The 13796-nt window shown below is 31.7% G+C and overlaps 1 long non-coding RNA gene across 4 annotated transcripts in view; it reads left to right on the forward strand.

The window, feature by feature from the left end:
* Nucleotides 217–13796, forward strand: part of LOC109819744 — a 16396-nt gene continuing 2816 nt past the window's right edge. For 3 of the 4 annotated variants that reach the window (XR_002241606.1, XR_002241598.1, XR_002241597.1), the window contains exon 1: nucleotides 217–470. This is a non-coding gene — a long non-coding RNA (uncharacterized LOC109819744). Of the gene's footprint in view, nucleotides 471–11601; nucleotides 11722–12718; nucleotides 12721–13796 lie in introns of all 4 variants that reach the window. The other variant, XR_002241617.1, reaches the window with a different exon arrangement.

The raw sequence follows: 13796 nt of genomic DNA on the forward strand, positions 1-13796 counted from the left end.
GACTAGTAGTCCCGTGTATTTTGAAGATGATTTTTTTTAAAACCGACCTCTTTTTTGTCGGCCTTGATGACCTGGCAAAAAAGAGGCTAATTTTGAATATTATTTAGGAAAACGGTCGATTTTGCTAATTATGTTTTAAAAACCTTTTTTTTAATTCTCCTTATTAAAACGGTTATTACTAGATACGCACATTGCAAAAGTCTACGTGTTCTTTTTTACTGTAACTTTTACAGAATACAGAACCCAATCTCCATCAAAATCCCAAATCCCCAGAGCCGCCTCCTCTCTCAAAAACCCTAAATTGCTAAATCTCAAAAAACCTAGAAACCAAATCGTGTCAACTGGATGGGCGAAGGGCGATCTCTTGCGAGCGTCGCCACATCATTCCGCTCAAAAACTGGGTTCCCTGTTCGTCCTCGATGCCCAGAGCTCCTCCGTGAAATCGCCGGCGAACCATCGTCTCCATGAAGGTAATTGGAGTATAGTAAGTTTCTGAGAACCATTTAGTAAATCAACTCAAGAAAAAAAAATATCAACATTCCTTTTGTTAGAGGTGTAGTAGAACTCACTCACTTCTAAAAGCAAATGTGTAACACATCACATTGTCTCCATGTTGCCTAACTTAGCACTAGCCGAGTACCAACCGAATACTCATAAGTCCCCGCATCGCCCCTTTGGCTTTATGCAATTACAGTAGACTAGTCCCGGGCATACGAGGCAATGTTGATGTTACCAAATATGTGTTGTAACCATAAAGATGGAGTAGCTCTGATACCATTGGTAACTCACCCCTAAAAGCAAGGAAGCAGGGGGTTAAGAAGAGAAAATCTAATATGGGTGAGTTCTCCTGTGTCCCTTAGAAGTGGTATCACAGCCAACCCCACCTATCGGTTGCAATTTAGCGGCATGGGTGGTGACGCTGTTATTTCAGTGTTCACCCGGGACTAGTTTAGCAAAGCCAAAGGAGTGATGCTGGGATTGCAGTGTTCACCCGAGGCTAGATTAGTGCAAAGACAGCCCGCGCGGGCGCCGCGATCAGAAGCATTATGGTATGTTAGGTTCCATTAAGCCCCATATTGGTTATATGGGTAACTTGATGTGGGTTTATAAAGGCTTTGGGTTTGCTCCCTCTACAAGCTAGCTTTTAGGGGTGAGTTCTTCTGGGTTCCTTAACAAGCTACATTGACTTTCCACTTAGTTATTCTGGTGCTAAATTTTACCGCAAAATATTTGAGGAAAAAGAATTGAATTTATGTTGCATCTTTAGTAGAAATTTATGAGGGGAAGAAGTGTGGCGAATTTGTGAGGTTTGTTAGGTTCAATAATGCGCTCTTCTAGTTGTATCAAAGAATTTACTACGAAGATGGAGAATAGACCTGTTAGGCACTTAGACTCGATCATTTGATAGTATAGGATCTAAAATAGATACACTAGAACACTAGAGGGGGTGAATAGTATTCTATTAAAATTTATGCAAAGTAGATTATAAATTGCAAAGAAAAATGGCAATCTCAGAAATTCACAAACAAAAACACAAAGTTTTATACTGGTTCCACCAATCCGGTGTACATCCAGTCCCCAAGCAAATCCCGCTTGAGAGTTTTCACTGTGATTTTGAATAAACTTACAAAATCAAAAGCAAACCTGACCAATTTGCAAGTCCCTGTAAATTGCAACACCAATTGACAAACACCTTGCCAATTTGCACACCAATCTCTGAACCAAGAGATTAACACCTCTCACAAACCGAGAGAACTTTTGAAGCAACAATTTCGATTCCTATAAGCCTTGATTTGTAGTGTAGTGTAGTAGTGGCTTAGGAATGATTCTAACTTCTGTAAATTGCCTAAACAATAAGTATTTGAATAATGTTCAAAGGCAATTTCAGAAACTTTTCTTTTTCTCAAAATCTGAATGTTTTTCACTTGAAAAAAATGCACAAAGATCAAAACTTATGGGTATGTAAGTCTCTGTATTTTTTCTGAACAAATAACCTATTTATAGCCCTTGAAAAGATAATTATTTGAACTTTAAAAACGTTTAAAAACATCTATAAACAGTCATAAATTCAAACTTTAAAATCTAAAAAAACTGTATCTGTAGTCGACTACAAGACAGAATAGTCAACTACACTGAGTTTAAACAGATTCTGTGAATTCAGAAAATTTCTCAGTAGTCGACTATAAAGTTCATTAGTCTTCTATCTGTATTAGTACAGAAACTTAAAAAATGAATTTTGCCTTCAGTAGTCGACTATAATGTCAATTAGTCGATTATACTGTAAAATACAGAAACTTATATTTCTGTCATAAGCTTAAGTAGTCGACTATTATCCAAATTAGTCGATTATACTGTAAATGACAGAAACATATAATTAGGTCATATACATGAGTAGTCGACTACTATTCTAATTATCGACTACTAAGAGTAAAAAATGAGAATTAAAATGTTTTTGATACTCAATAATTAACTATAACTCTAATGTTAATATAGGGGATTTCTATAGTTAACCAACACACTAAGTCTGTGTTAGTGTGTTTCTAATATTTATGTGTGTGGTGTGTGAGTGATCAAGGCTTGTACAATAATTCTAAGTAAAGAAAATATAAAATACATTATCTCATATGTTCTTCATCTCTCACTTTATAATGCCTTGAACTCAACTTGTACTTGTTCATATTTTGATATTGAAATCTGCATATAAAAGTTAGTGGCATTTTGTATAACACACATATATAAATTGTTATCATCAAATAAATATCATGGAGATATGATATTCAACATTCTCCCTTTTTGATGACAAAATAATATAATGCAATATGAATGTATTTTATAACCAAGTTTAAACATTATGAAATAAACATACTTACTTCCCCTGCATATATGCAAATTAGAGTCTATAACATTACATAAATCTAATATAGATAATCATTTTTCCCCCTTTGTTATCAACAAAAAGAGATAAACATTTATGCTAAACATGACATTATTTCTTCAACATGAGCTAATACTTCAAACAAATTATCCAGATTATGAACATAATCCATAACTTCACCCATCCAAATAGGTAGGCAAAGACTTACCATAAAGACCAAAAGTTTCACAATGTTCATCACCATGATCTGTTTAAAATATATAGCACATATATTAACTATCCAAACAACATCATAATAATGTAAACACATAATCAACATACTTGACATTGTAGCAACATAACATATTACATATGTCTTAATAACAACCCACAACTACATACTTTTTGATACTTAAACATATATAACTAACAAAGGAACATAATTGTTTTGAAACTAAACACTAAAACATCCAAATCTAATATGATGCATGCATAAACTTCTAAGGTGCTGGAGGAGGTTGATGTCCTTGAAAATATGCGCTAAGCTTTGTATCCAAGTCATCAAACTTCTTGATTAGCTCTTCTTGATTACTAATGATATAGGAATTCTGAGAATATAGAGCACTTTGACCAGTTTCAAGTTCAAGAATACGAGCAGATAGTGTGTTGTATTGCACATCTGAAAAACATGAAGGTCCTGAAGGAAACGGTGGTGGTGGTTGACTAGAAGAAGTTCCAGCTTGAGTTGAAGATTGTGGAATATCTTGTGGAATTTCTTCTTGATGAGGATGAGGTTCATCTTGAGGATTTTGTTCTTGAATTTCAAAATTTGTTAACTTCATCCTAGTTAGGGCATTGGAATCAAAGAATTCAATGGAACGGACAACAAAATTTTCAGATTGAAGATCCACATGAAATTTGTCAAAGACTTTTGTTAAAAAAACACCATAAGGAAGAAATCCTCTTGGTATTGTCAGAAGATTGTCAAAGTAAACTTCAGCTCAATTAACTTGGATATTTCTCATTATAACATATAGTGCTTTTGCTAAATCTAGGAAAATAAAATGGAAACTCTCAGTTTTTGGAAACAAGTTATACGCTAAGATTCGTGCAATGAACCTAGGAATTGGACGAAGTTTGTTTGAATTATTTAAAGGTTTACTATAACCAGGAAGAAATATATGATTAGATAAAAGATCTGAATCATTCATCCTAATTGACCTAAGAGAGACTCCTTAAAAATGAATATTAAAAATTTTTCGAATTGACTTTGTAGTCAATTCAATTTCTATTCCTTTAACAAGAGTTTTAAGTTTTTCAGTACCACCAATAGTTCCAACACGTTCTATATTAGTATAGAACAATTGAACAAGAAAAGGATATATTGGTTTTCTATTTTCAGCAGAGAATAATTCAAGCAATCCCACATTATCAAAATATGATCCAAAGTTTCAGGGAATAAAATCATCAAATTTCACAAATCGTCCTAGAAGAACTTCAAAAGTGGATATTTTGTTAAATTCTTCAAGTAAATCAGGACTTTTTAAGTAAATGATGATTTCATCGTTGATATTAGTATGAATTTGCTTAGCTTTCTTAGCTCTAGACATGATGAAACAGAAAAATATCAGAAGATACAACTTAGCTCTAGACATGATGAAACAGAAAAATATCAGAAGATACAAAGATCAAGTTGAGAATTTTACCGCAGACTGTTGAAACCCTAGATTAGTCGACTATTACTTGGTGTAGTCGACTACAGAACCTGACAGACTTCAGAAAATGATGAACTTGATGAAAATTTTGAGAAGAAAGATGATGCCCTAACTTGGAATCAGTGGGTTCTGAAGAGAGGAAGAAGAAGAATCGGTTTTAGGATAGGTTAGTGGGTAGTTTTTAGGTTTTTATCTTTTCTTTTTTAAAAGAATTGCATTGTATGGTCCAGATTGAATTGTAAAATAAATGAAAGGTGATGATTTTATCTTAGATATGTGGCTAGGATTGATAGAGTTGAATATCTTTGGTTGAGATGAACTCTACTTAAATGAAACGGGTATTGGGTTTTGGGTTTGATTAAAAAAAAATCAAATAAGCTTTAAAACTGTAAAACTGTGAATTCAGTATTAGTAGTTGACTAGTAAGAAAAGTAGTCGACTACACTATAATCGACAGAAAGTTGATTTTCAGATTTTAACTCAGAGTAGTCGACTATAGGTGAAATTAGTCGACTACACTGTAATTTACAGAAAACCTTATATGCAATGCTTGTGCATGTAGTCGACTATAGGTCAAATTAGTCGACTATTAAAGGTATGTATGCATATGTGTTTGTTTTAAAATTTTAATTTAAATCTTCAATTGAACATATACCTAATTCTCTTCTTAATTTAACATAAATTTTTTCTTTTAAGGGTTTTGTTAATATACCTGTATTTGTTTATTAGTAGATATAAATTCTAATGAAATATCACCTTTAAGCACATGATCACGTAAGAAATGATGTCTAATATCAATATGTTTTGTACGTGAATGTTGAATAGGATTTTTAGATAAATTAATTGTACTAGAATTATCACACATTATGGATGATATGTGACTATTTATTCCATAATCAGATAATGTTTGTTTCATCCATAAAATTTGAGCACATGCAAGACTTGCAGCAATATATTCAGCTTCAGTCGTTGATAATGATACTGAATTTTGCTTTTTACTAAACCAAGATACAAGTGACTGTCCTAAGAAATGATATGTTCCACTTGTACTTTTTCTATCGGATTTACATCCGGCAAAATCAGCATCACTATATGAAATTAAATCAAATGTGCTATGTTTTGGATAAAACAATCCATAATTTAGTATCTTTAAGATATTTAAAATTTTTTTCACTGCTTTAAGATGTGATTCTTTAGGATTAGATTGAAATCTAGCACATAAACATACACTAAACATAATATCAGGTCTACTTGCAGTAATGTAAAGAAGTGATCCAATCATATCTCGATAAAGCTTTTGATCAACATTCTTACCATTTTCATCTTTGTCAAGTGATGTAGTAGTACTCATTGGTGTTGATTTGCTTGTTGTATTTTCTATTCCAAAGTGTTTAAGTAAATCTTTTGCATATTTGCTTTGATTGATGAATATTCCTTCTTTCAATTGTTTAATTTGAAGTCCAAGGAAGAAATTCAGTTCACCCATGTGACTCATTTCAAATTCATCCTGTATAGTCTTAGCAAACTCTTGACAAAGATTGTTATTAGTAGAACAAAAAATAATATCATCTACGTATATTTGGATTAGTAAAATATCTTTATTTATTTTCTTAATAAATAATGTTGAATCAACTTTTTCAATTTCAAAACCTGAAGTTAAAAGAAACTTCTTTAATCTATCATATCGAGCACGAGGTGCTTGTTTAAGACCATATAAAGCTTTCTTAAGTTTAAAAACATGATTTGAAAAACTTTCATGTTCAAATCTTGGAGGTTGTTCTACAAAAATTTCTTCTTTTATAAAACCATTTAGAAATGCACTTTTAACATCCATTTGAAATAATTTAAAATTATAAAACCATTTAGAAATGCACTTTTAACATCCATTTGAAATAATTTAAAATTCATAAAGCATGTAAATGCAAGTAAAATTCTAATTGATTCTAAACGAGTAACAGGTGCATAAGTTTCATCATAATTAATTCCTTCTTCTTGATTATAACATTGAGCAACTAATCTAGCTTTGTTTCTAACAACTTGACTAGATTCATCTAATTTGTTTCTAAAAATCCATTTTGTTCCAATAATAGATTTATTTTGAGGTCTTGGTATAAGATCCCAAACATTGTTTCTAGTAAATTGATTTAGTTCATCTTGCATTACAATTATCCAAAAATCATCAAGTAAGGCTTCTTTTATATTTTTAGGTTCAATAGATGAAATAAAAGCAGTATGAGCAATCAAATTAAAATGAGATCTAATAGTTACTTTATCAGAAATATTTTCAATGACTAAATCATGTGGATGATTTTTTACTTCTACAAAATCTTTAGGTAAATCATTTTATAAATTATCATCTTTTGTAATATCTAACATTGGAGTATCATGAATAGTATCAATTATATCATCATCATTATTTAAAACAATGAGTGGTTTTGAAAAATTTTCATCAAAAGAAACATGCAAAGATTCTTCAATAACTAAAGTTATTTTGTTATATATTCTATATGCTTTACTATGATTAGAATATCCAACAAAAATTTCTTCATCAGATTTAGAATCAAATTTATCTAAGTTATCCTTTGTATTTAAAATAAAACATTTACAACCAAAAACCTTAAAGTAAGATACTTTAGGAATCTTGTTATAAAATAATTCATAAGGGGTTTTCTTTAAAATAGGTCTTAATAAAACTCTGTTTAATACATAACAAGCTGTTGATACAGCTTCTGCCCAAAAATATTTTGGTAAATTACTATCACACAACATGGTTCTAACACATTCTTGTAATGTTCTATTTTTTCTTTCTACAACTCCATTTTGTGGAGCAGCACCAGGAAAAAAAAAGTATGTGATATACCATGTTTATCATAAAAATTTACAAATAATTCATTTTCAAATTCACCTCCATGATCACTACGTATAGAGATAATAGAAGTAGATTTTTGATTTTGAATTCTTTTGCAAAATATAAAAAACTCATTAAAAGCATCTTTTTTATGTTTAAGAAAAATTACCCATGTAAATCTAGAATAATCATCAACAAGAACAAATGCATATCTACTTTCATTTAAAGATGCTACTCTAGAAGGACTAAAGAGATCTATGTGAATTAATTCTAATGGTCTACTTGAGATATTACATTTTTAGATTTGAAAGAAGATTTGTGCATTTTTCTTGTTGACATGCATCACAAAATTATTTTTAAAAGACATCTTAGGTAAACCATTTACTGAATCATTTTTAGAAATCTTAGAAATATGTTTAAAGTTAACATGTCCAAAACGTTTATATCATAAAATAGAATCATTAGATGATGCAATAAGGCGAAGTTCATTTGAAATATTTTTCATAGATAAAACATATATGTTATTCTTTCTATGGCCTTTAAAAATAATAGTAATTAAATCAATATCATAAATTGAGCAAGATTCTTTTTCAAAAACAATTTTAAAACCTTTATCACAAAGTTGACTAATACTAAGTAAATTATGTTTAAGATCATCAACTAATAGAACATTATCAATAATAGGTTTATTTGGATTACCGACAGATCCAATACCAATGACTTTTCCTTTGTTGTTATCTCTAAAAGTAACGGTACCATCATCCTTGTTTTGAAAAGATGACAAAAATTATATGTTTCCAGTCATATGTTTGGAACAACCACTATCCAAAATTCACCTATCTTTCTTGGGTACCTGAAATAATAAACATTTACAGTTTTGATACCCATACTATGTTGGGTCCTTTAAATTAGCCTTTAGGAAACCAAACCATGAAGAGTTTGATTTGCCTAAATAGTTAGTTGATAAACAAATATTTTTAATAAAATCAGAAATATAAAAATTCTTATGTAAAGAAGTTAATTCTTTTGGAACCCAAATAGAAAAGAATTTTGATTTCTTTTTACACAAATTTTTATTTCTATATTCATACAAATCACAAGAAGGTTTTACAAAAATTGTTTTCTTCGATTTATTTTTATTAAATTGAAAACCTAATCCTTTTGTCTTTTGTGATTTTTTTTGAAAAGAAAGTATATTATTAAGATTTTCTTTACCTTTATTGAATTTGCTTACATTCAAACATATATCCTCATATTTTGATTTAAAAGAAGAAATATCTTTATCTAAACTATTAATGCGAATTTTTAAATCATTACATTCTGATTTTAAATAAATATTCTTATTAGATAAACATTCATTTTCTTTAAGCAAATAATAATTTTCTTCTTTCAATTCAATTACTTGGGATTAGAAATAGTAGAGGAATTTAAATCAGAAATTTCTTCAAGTAATCTTTTATTTTCACCTTTAAGAAAATTATGTGAAGTCTTTAATCTCACAAAAGTTTCATATAATTCATTGAAAGAATTTAAAAGTTCTCCATTATCACTTACTTCATCTTATGCCATAAAATACATGTGAGCATTTTCCTTTTCTTCATTTGAAGATGACTCATCACTATCATCCCAAGTGACTGCCATTGCTTTCCTTTTCTTGTTATTTTGAATGTTGTTGAAATTGTTGAAATAACTTAATTTTTGCTTATTCTTCAACATTGGACAATCTTTCTTCATATGACCTGGTTTATTACACTTAAAACAAAGAGGGTTATTTGAAATTGAACTCTTAGATTTAAAATTACCTCGTTTTATAAATTTTTAAAATTTTCGTGCAAACATGCCCATTTCTTCTTCATCATCATCTGAATCTTCTTTATCGAAAATAGTATCGAATGCAAGTACTTTCTTGTTCTTTGTTTCTTCATCATTCTTTCTATCTTCAATTTGAACTTCATACGCCTTGTTTCTTCATCATTCTTTCTATCTTCAATTTGAACTTCATACGCCATAAGATTTCCGATAAGATTTTCAACCGTAAGAGTTGACAAATCATTGGCTTCTTCAATTGCGGTAACTTTCTTTTTCCATTATGGAGTAAGTGATCGAAGTATCTTTCTTATCATCTCCACTTGTGTATATGTTTTTCCAAGACCAATGAGAGAATTTGTGATGTCGGTGAATCTTGTGAACATTTCTCCAATAGTCTCGTTTTCCTTCATCTTAAATAATTCGTATCTGTGTACAAGAACAGAAATTTTAGATTCTTTAACTTTATTTGTACCTTCATGAGTTACCTCAAGTGTATGTCAAATATCATATGCAGATGTGGCCGTTGACACCCTATTGAACTCATTTTTGTCAAGTGCACAGAATAGTGTATTCATGTCTTTGGAGTCCAAATTTGTATTATTCCTTTGAGATATAGTCCATTCTGAAAAAGGAGTTGTAGGCTTCTCATATTTTGTTTCCACAACGTTCCAAAGTTCGTAGCCAATTGATTGAAGGTAAATCTTCATTCGACACTTTCAATAGTTGTAGTTCAAACCATCGAACATTGGTGGACGATTTGTAGAGTAATATTTTTTGAATTGTGAAGTATTTGTCGATGTTATTTTTCACCTTGCTCTGATACCAAATGTAGGATCTGAAATAGATACACTAAAAACTAGAGGGGGGAGGGTGAATGGTGTTCTATTAAAATTTATGCAAAGTAGATTATAAATTGTAAAAAAAAATGACAATCTCAGAAATTCACAAACAAAAACACAAAGTTTTATACTGGTTCCACCAATCCGGTGTACATCCAGTCCCCAAGCAAATCCCGCTTGAGAGTTTTCACTGTGATTTTGAATAAACTTACAAAATCAAAAGCAAACCTGACCAATTTGCAAGTCCCTGTAAATTGCAACACCAATTGACAAACACCTTGCCAATTTGCACACCAATCTCTGAACCAAGAGATTAACACCTCTCACAAACCGAGAGAACTTTTGAAGCAACAATTTCGATTCCTACAAGCCTTGATTTGTAGTGTAGTGTAGTAGTGGCTTAGGAATGATTCTAACTTCTGTAAATTGCCTAAACAATAAGTATTTGAATAATGTTCAAAGGCAATTTCAGAAACTTTTCTTTTTCTCAAAATCTGAATGTTTTTCACTTGAAAAAAATGCACAAAGATCAAAGCTTATGGGTATGTAAGTCTCTGTATTTTTTCTGAACAAATAACCTATTTATAGCCCTTGAAAAGATAATTATTTGAACTTTAAAACGTTTAAAAACGTCTATAAACAGTCATAAATTCAACTTTAAAATCTAAAAAAACTGTATCTGTAGTCGACTACAAGACAGAATAGTCAACTACACTGAGTTTAAACAGATTCTGTGAATTCAGAAAATTTCTCAGTAGTCGACTATAAAGTTCATTAGTCGACTATACTGTAATTAGACAGAAACTTAAAAAATGAATTTTGCCTTCAGTAGTCGACTATAATGTCAATTAGTCGATTATACTGTAAAATAACAGAAACTTATATTTCTGTCATAAGCTTAAGTAGTCGACTATTATCCAAATTAGTCGATTATACTGTAAATTGACAGAAACATATAATTAGGTCATATACATGAGTAGTCGACTACTATTCTAATTAGTCGACTACTAAGAGTAAAAAATGAGAATTAAATGTTTTTGATACTCAATAATTAACTATAACTCTAATGGTTAATATAGGGGATTTCTATAGTTAACCAACACACTAAGCCTGTGTTAGTGTGTTCTAATATTTATGTGTGTGTGTGTGAGTGATCAAGGCTTGTACAATAATTCTAAGTAAAGAAAATATAAAATACATTATCTCATATGTTCTTCATCTTCTTCACTTTATAATGTCTTGAACTCAACTTGCACTTGTTCATATTTTGATATTGAAATCTGCATATAAAAGTTAGTGCATTTGTATAACACACATTGTATAAATTGTTATCATCAAAATAATATCATGGAGATATGATATTCAACAGATAGGGCTAACATGTATAACCAAGGATGCATTAACAAGAGGTCTAGGGGAAATGGCGGATGGAAGAGGAGGAGAGGTGGAAGTTATGCATGGGATACTTTGATATCTTGGTTTGTGTGAGCAGATTTCCTTGTAATGATGATCCAATTTCTTCAGTTGTTGATTCAGATGTGTGGTGGGCAGATTGTTCACATCTGAGAAACCTGAAAACTCACTAAAATTGCTAGGATCGACCTCTGCACGTTTCACGATAATATCGATGCCCTCACGGCTCCTTGGCTCTTTTTTGTAATGTTGTTTTCATCCTATTATTTTAACAGTTGTCAGCATGGGTATGTATGTTTTGATCTTTCATTATTTTTAGCTACTGAACATAATCATAGGCATGTTAATCTTGATTTGTTTTATGAGACTAAAAGGTTGCATAGGACTTGTAAGTCAATGATCAAAGTTTGCAGGACTGCAATTCTGACTTGATAGCGAGTGGATTAACCAGACGTCAAAAACAAAACAAAACAATAACTTAGTTGAGAGTGTCAGTTAGGCTTGCTGTATTAAAAATATCATTGTCATCATAACCATCAACAACCTCTAATTCTTTCGCCAATCACCATCAAAACTATATCGCGACAAGTCAAAAATGATGATGATGATGGTGGTAATAATAGTTATAATAGTAAAGAAATGCTAATTCTTATGGTAGATTATTCTCAATCTTATACTAGATGCAAATTCTTTCCAGGAAAGCGGTGAGCAGGAGAACGCATCACTTCCTTTTGTCCTTTTTCTCATTAGAACAATTGAGGGCAGCGGTGTAAGTCTGACGTGTAGGTTTGTTTGAGACAAGGACAAGTATCAGGCTAAAGCAGGTTGAGTCGATAGTATAGATGCAAATTACACAATTTGGGTTGGTTGTGACTTGTGAAGTCTTACTCAAGCCTAATCTGACATAGTGGAGAATAAATAACTTAAATACCATAGGATGAAAAAATTATCAACAAATACTCATTTACAAGTCTTTTAACCCTTGATTTTGATGAATACACCGGATGTTTGGTTCTAGTTATTGATCAAGTTCCTTGTTATTAATGTTGATTGCAATGTTGATTGAGAATAAGCAAGAGATTATTAAAGTAACAGGAAAATGACATAGATATGAAAAAGAAGAGTCACAAAATTCCTCTCGATAAAATTTAGGATTTTGGTGATGTGCATGATTTGATACTGCAAAGCTCATCGAAAAGGAGTAGTTCAACAATGTCATAGAAAGCGCTTGGCGCCTAAGTGGTTGCCTAGCCGGGGCCTAGGCGGATTCCATATTTTTCATTTAACTGGAGGTGAAGGATATTTTGATAAAGGCTGAGGAGGTGATAGAATTCGGTGGAGGAGACAAGGGAGGTTAGAGTACGGGGACGTCGGGGAGGCATCATCAGAGGAAATCAGACCACGACCAAAGGTTTGCAGTCCGCATGACAGCCCATGCTCCCCTAGGTACTCCCAAGACCAAGGCGGGCAGCCAAAGTACTGCTTGAGCCAAAGTACCGCCTTTGAAAACTATGGAATAATTATTGTGGTGTTATCGGGGATAGTCGGCCAATGTTGCGAGATCCATCAAGATTCAATGGAATTGTGGGGACCTGCTGGAGTTATTGAGGTAGAGAGAGAAAGTACGGCAAATGATTGCAAAAAATGTATGACTTCATGTTAAGAAGGATATGCTACCTAAGTGTTACTGGATTCACAAAAGAGTGTAGCATTAGATGTACTGCTAAGGTTTGTTAAACAGGAGAGAGTTCACTGAGATGTGGAAAATCAAGTGAGATCAGTGTTATTGTCTTGCTGGAATAGTGAAAGGTGCTGAAAATCTAGAGGATGCCTAAATGGTACTGTTGATATCGAAGTTGAGCAAAATCTCAATGCAAGAGTTTGGAAGTGAAATAGTTAGAGTAGAGTGGATGATCTTCTGTAATCGTTATTTCATATTAAAGGTTAATCATGTGCTAGTGGTCATCAAGTTTGGATAAATACCAACACCACATACAAATATATGTATATAGAGATGTTTTTAAGGAGTTCTTGATATTCCCAGGGTGTAACTAGCTTACTAATTGTGACCTACCCAAAGTTATGATATGAATTAAATTTGATAATCACCTATGCTTATCTTATTCTACTTATTTTGCGAGTTCTATAAGCAAAAAAGTCCATGTATTCTGAAAGCCATTTGCCTATGCATGCATCAGTTAGTTGCAAGTTTGAGAGAAGTTAAAGAGTGGGGGGCAAATTGGGTGACTGGGTAGCGAGGGTAAAGGGGTAACTACACCAGGAAGAGAGATGAAGTAGCAGCTTGGCCCGCAAAGGGT

This window comes from Asparagus officinalis, chromosome 1, assembly GCF_001876935.1.
Source record: "Asparagus officinalis chromosome 1, Aspof.V1, whole genome shotgun sequence".
NCBI lineage: Eukaryota > Viridiplantae > Streptophyta > Magnoliopsida > Asparagales > Asparagaceae > Asparagus > Asparagus officinalis.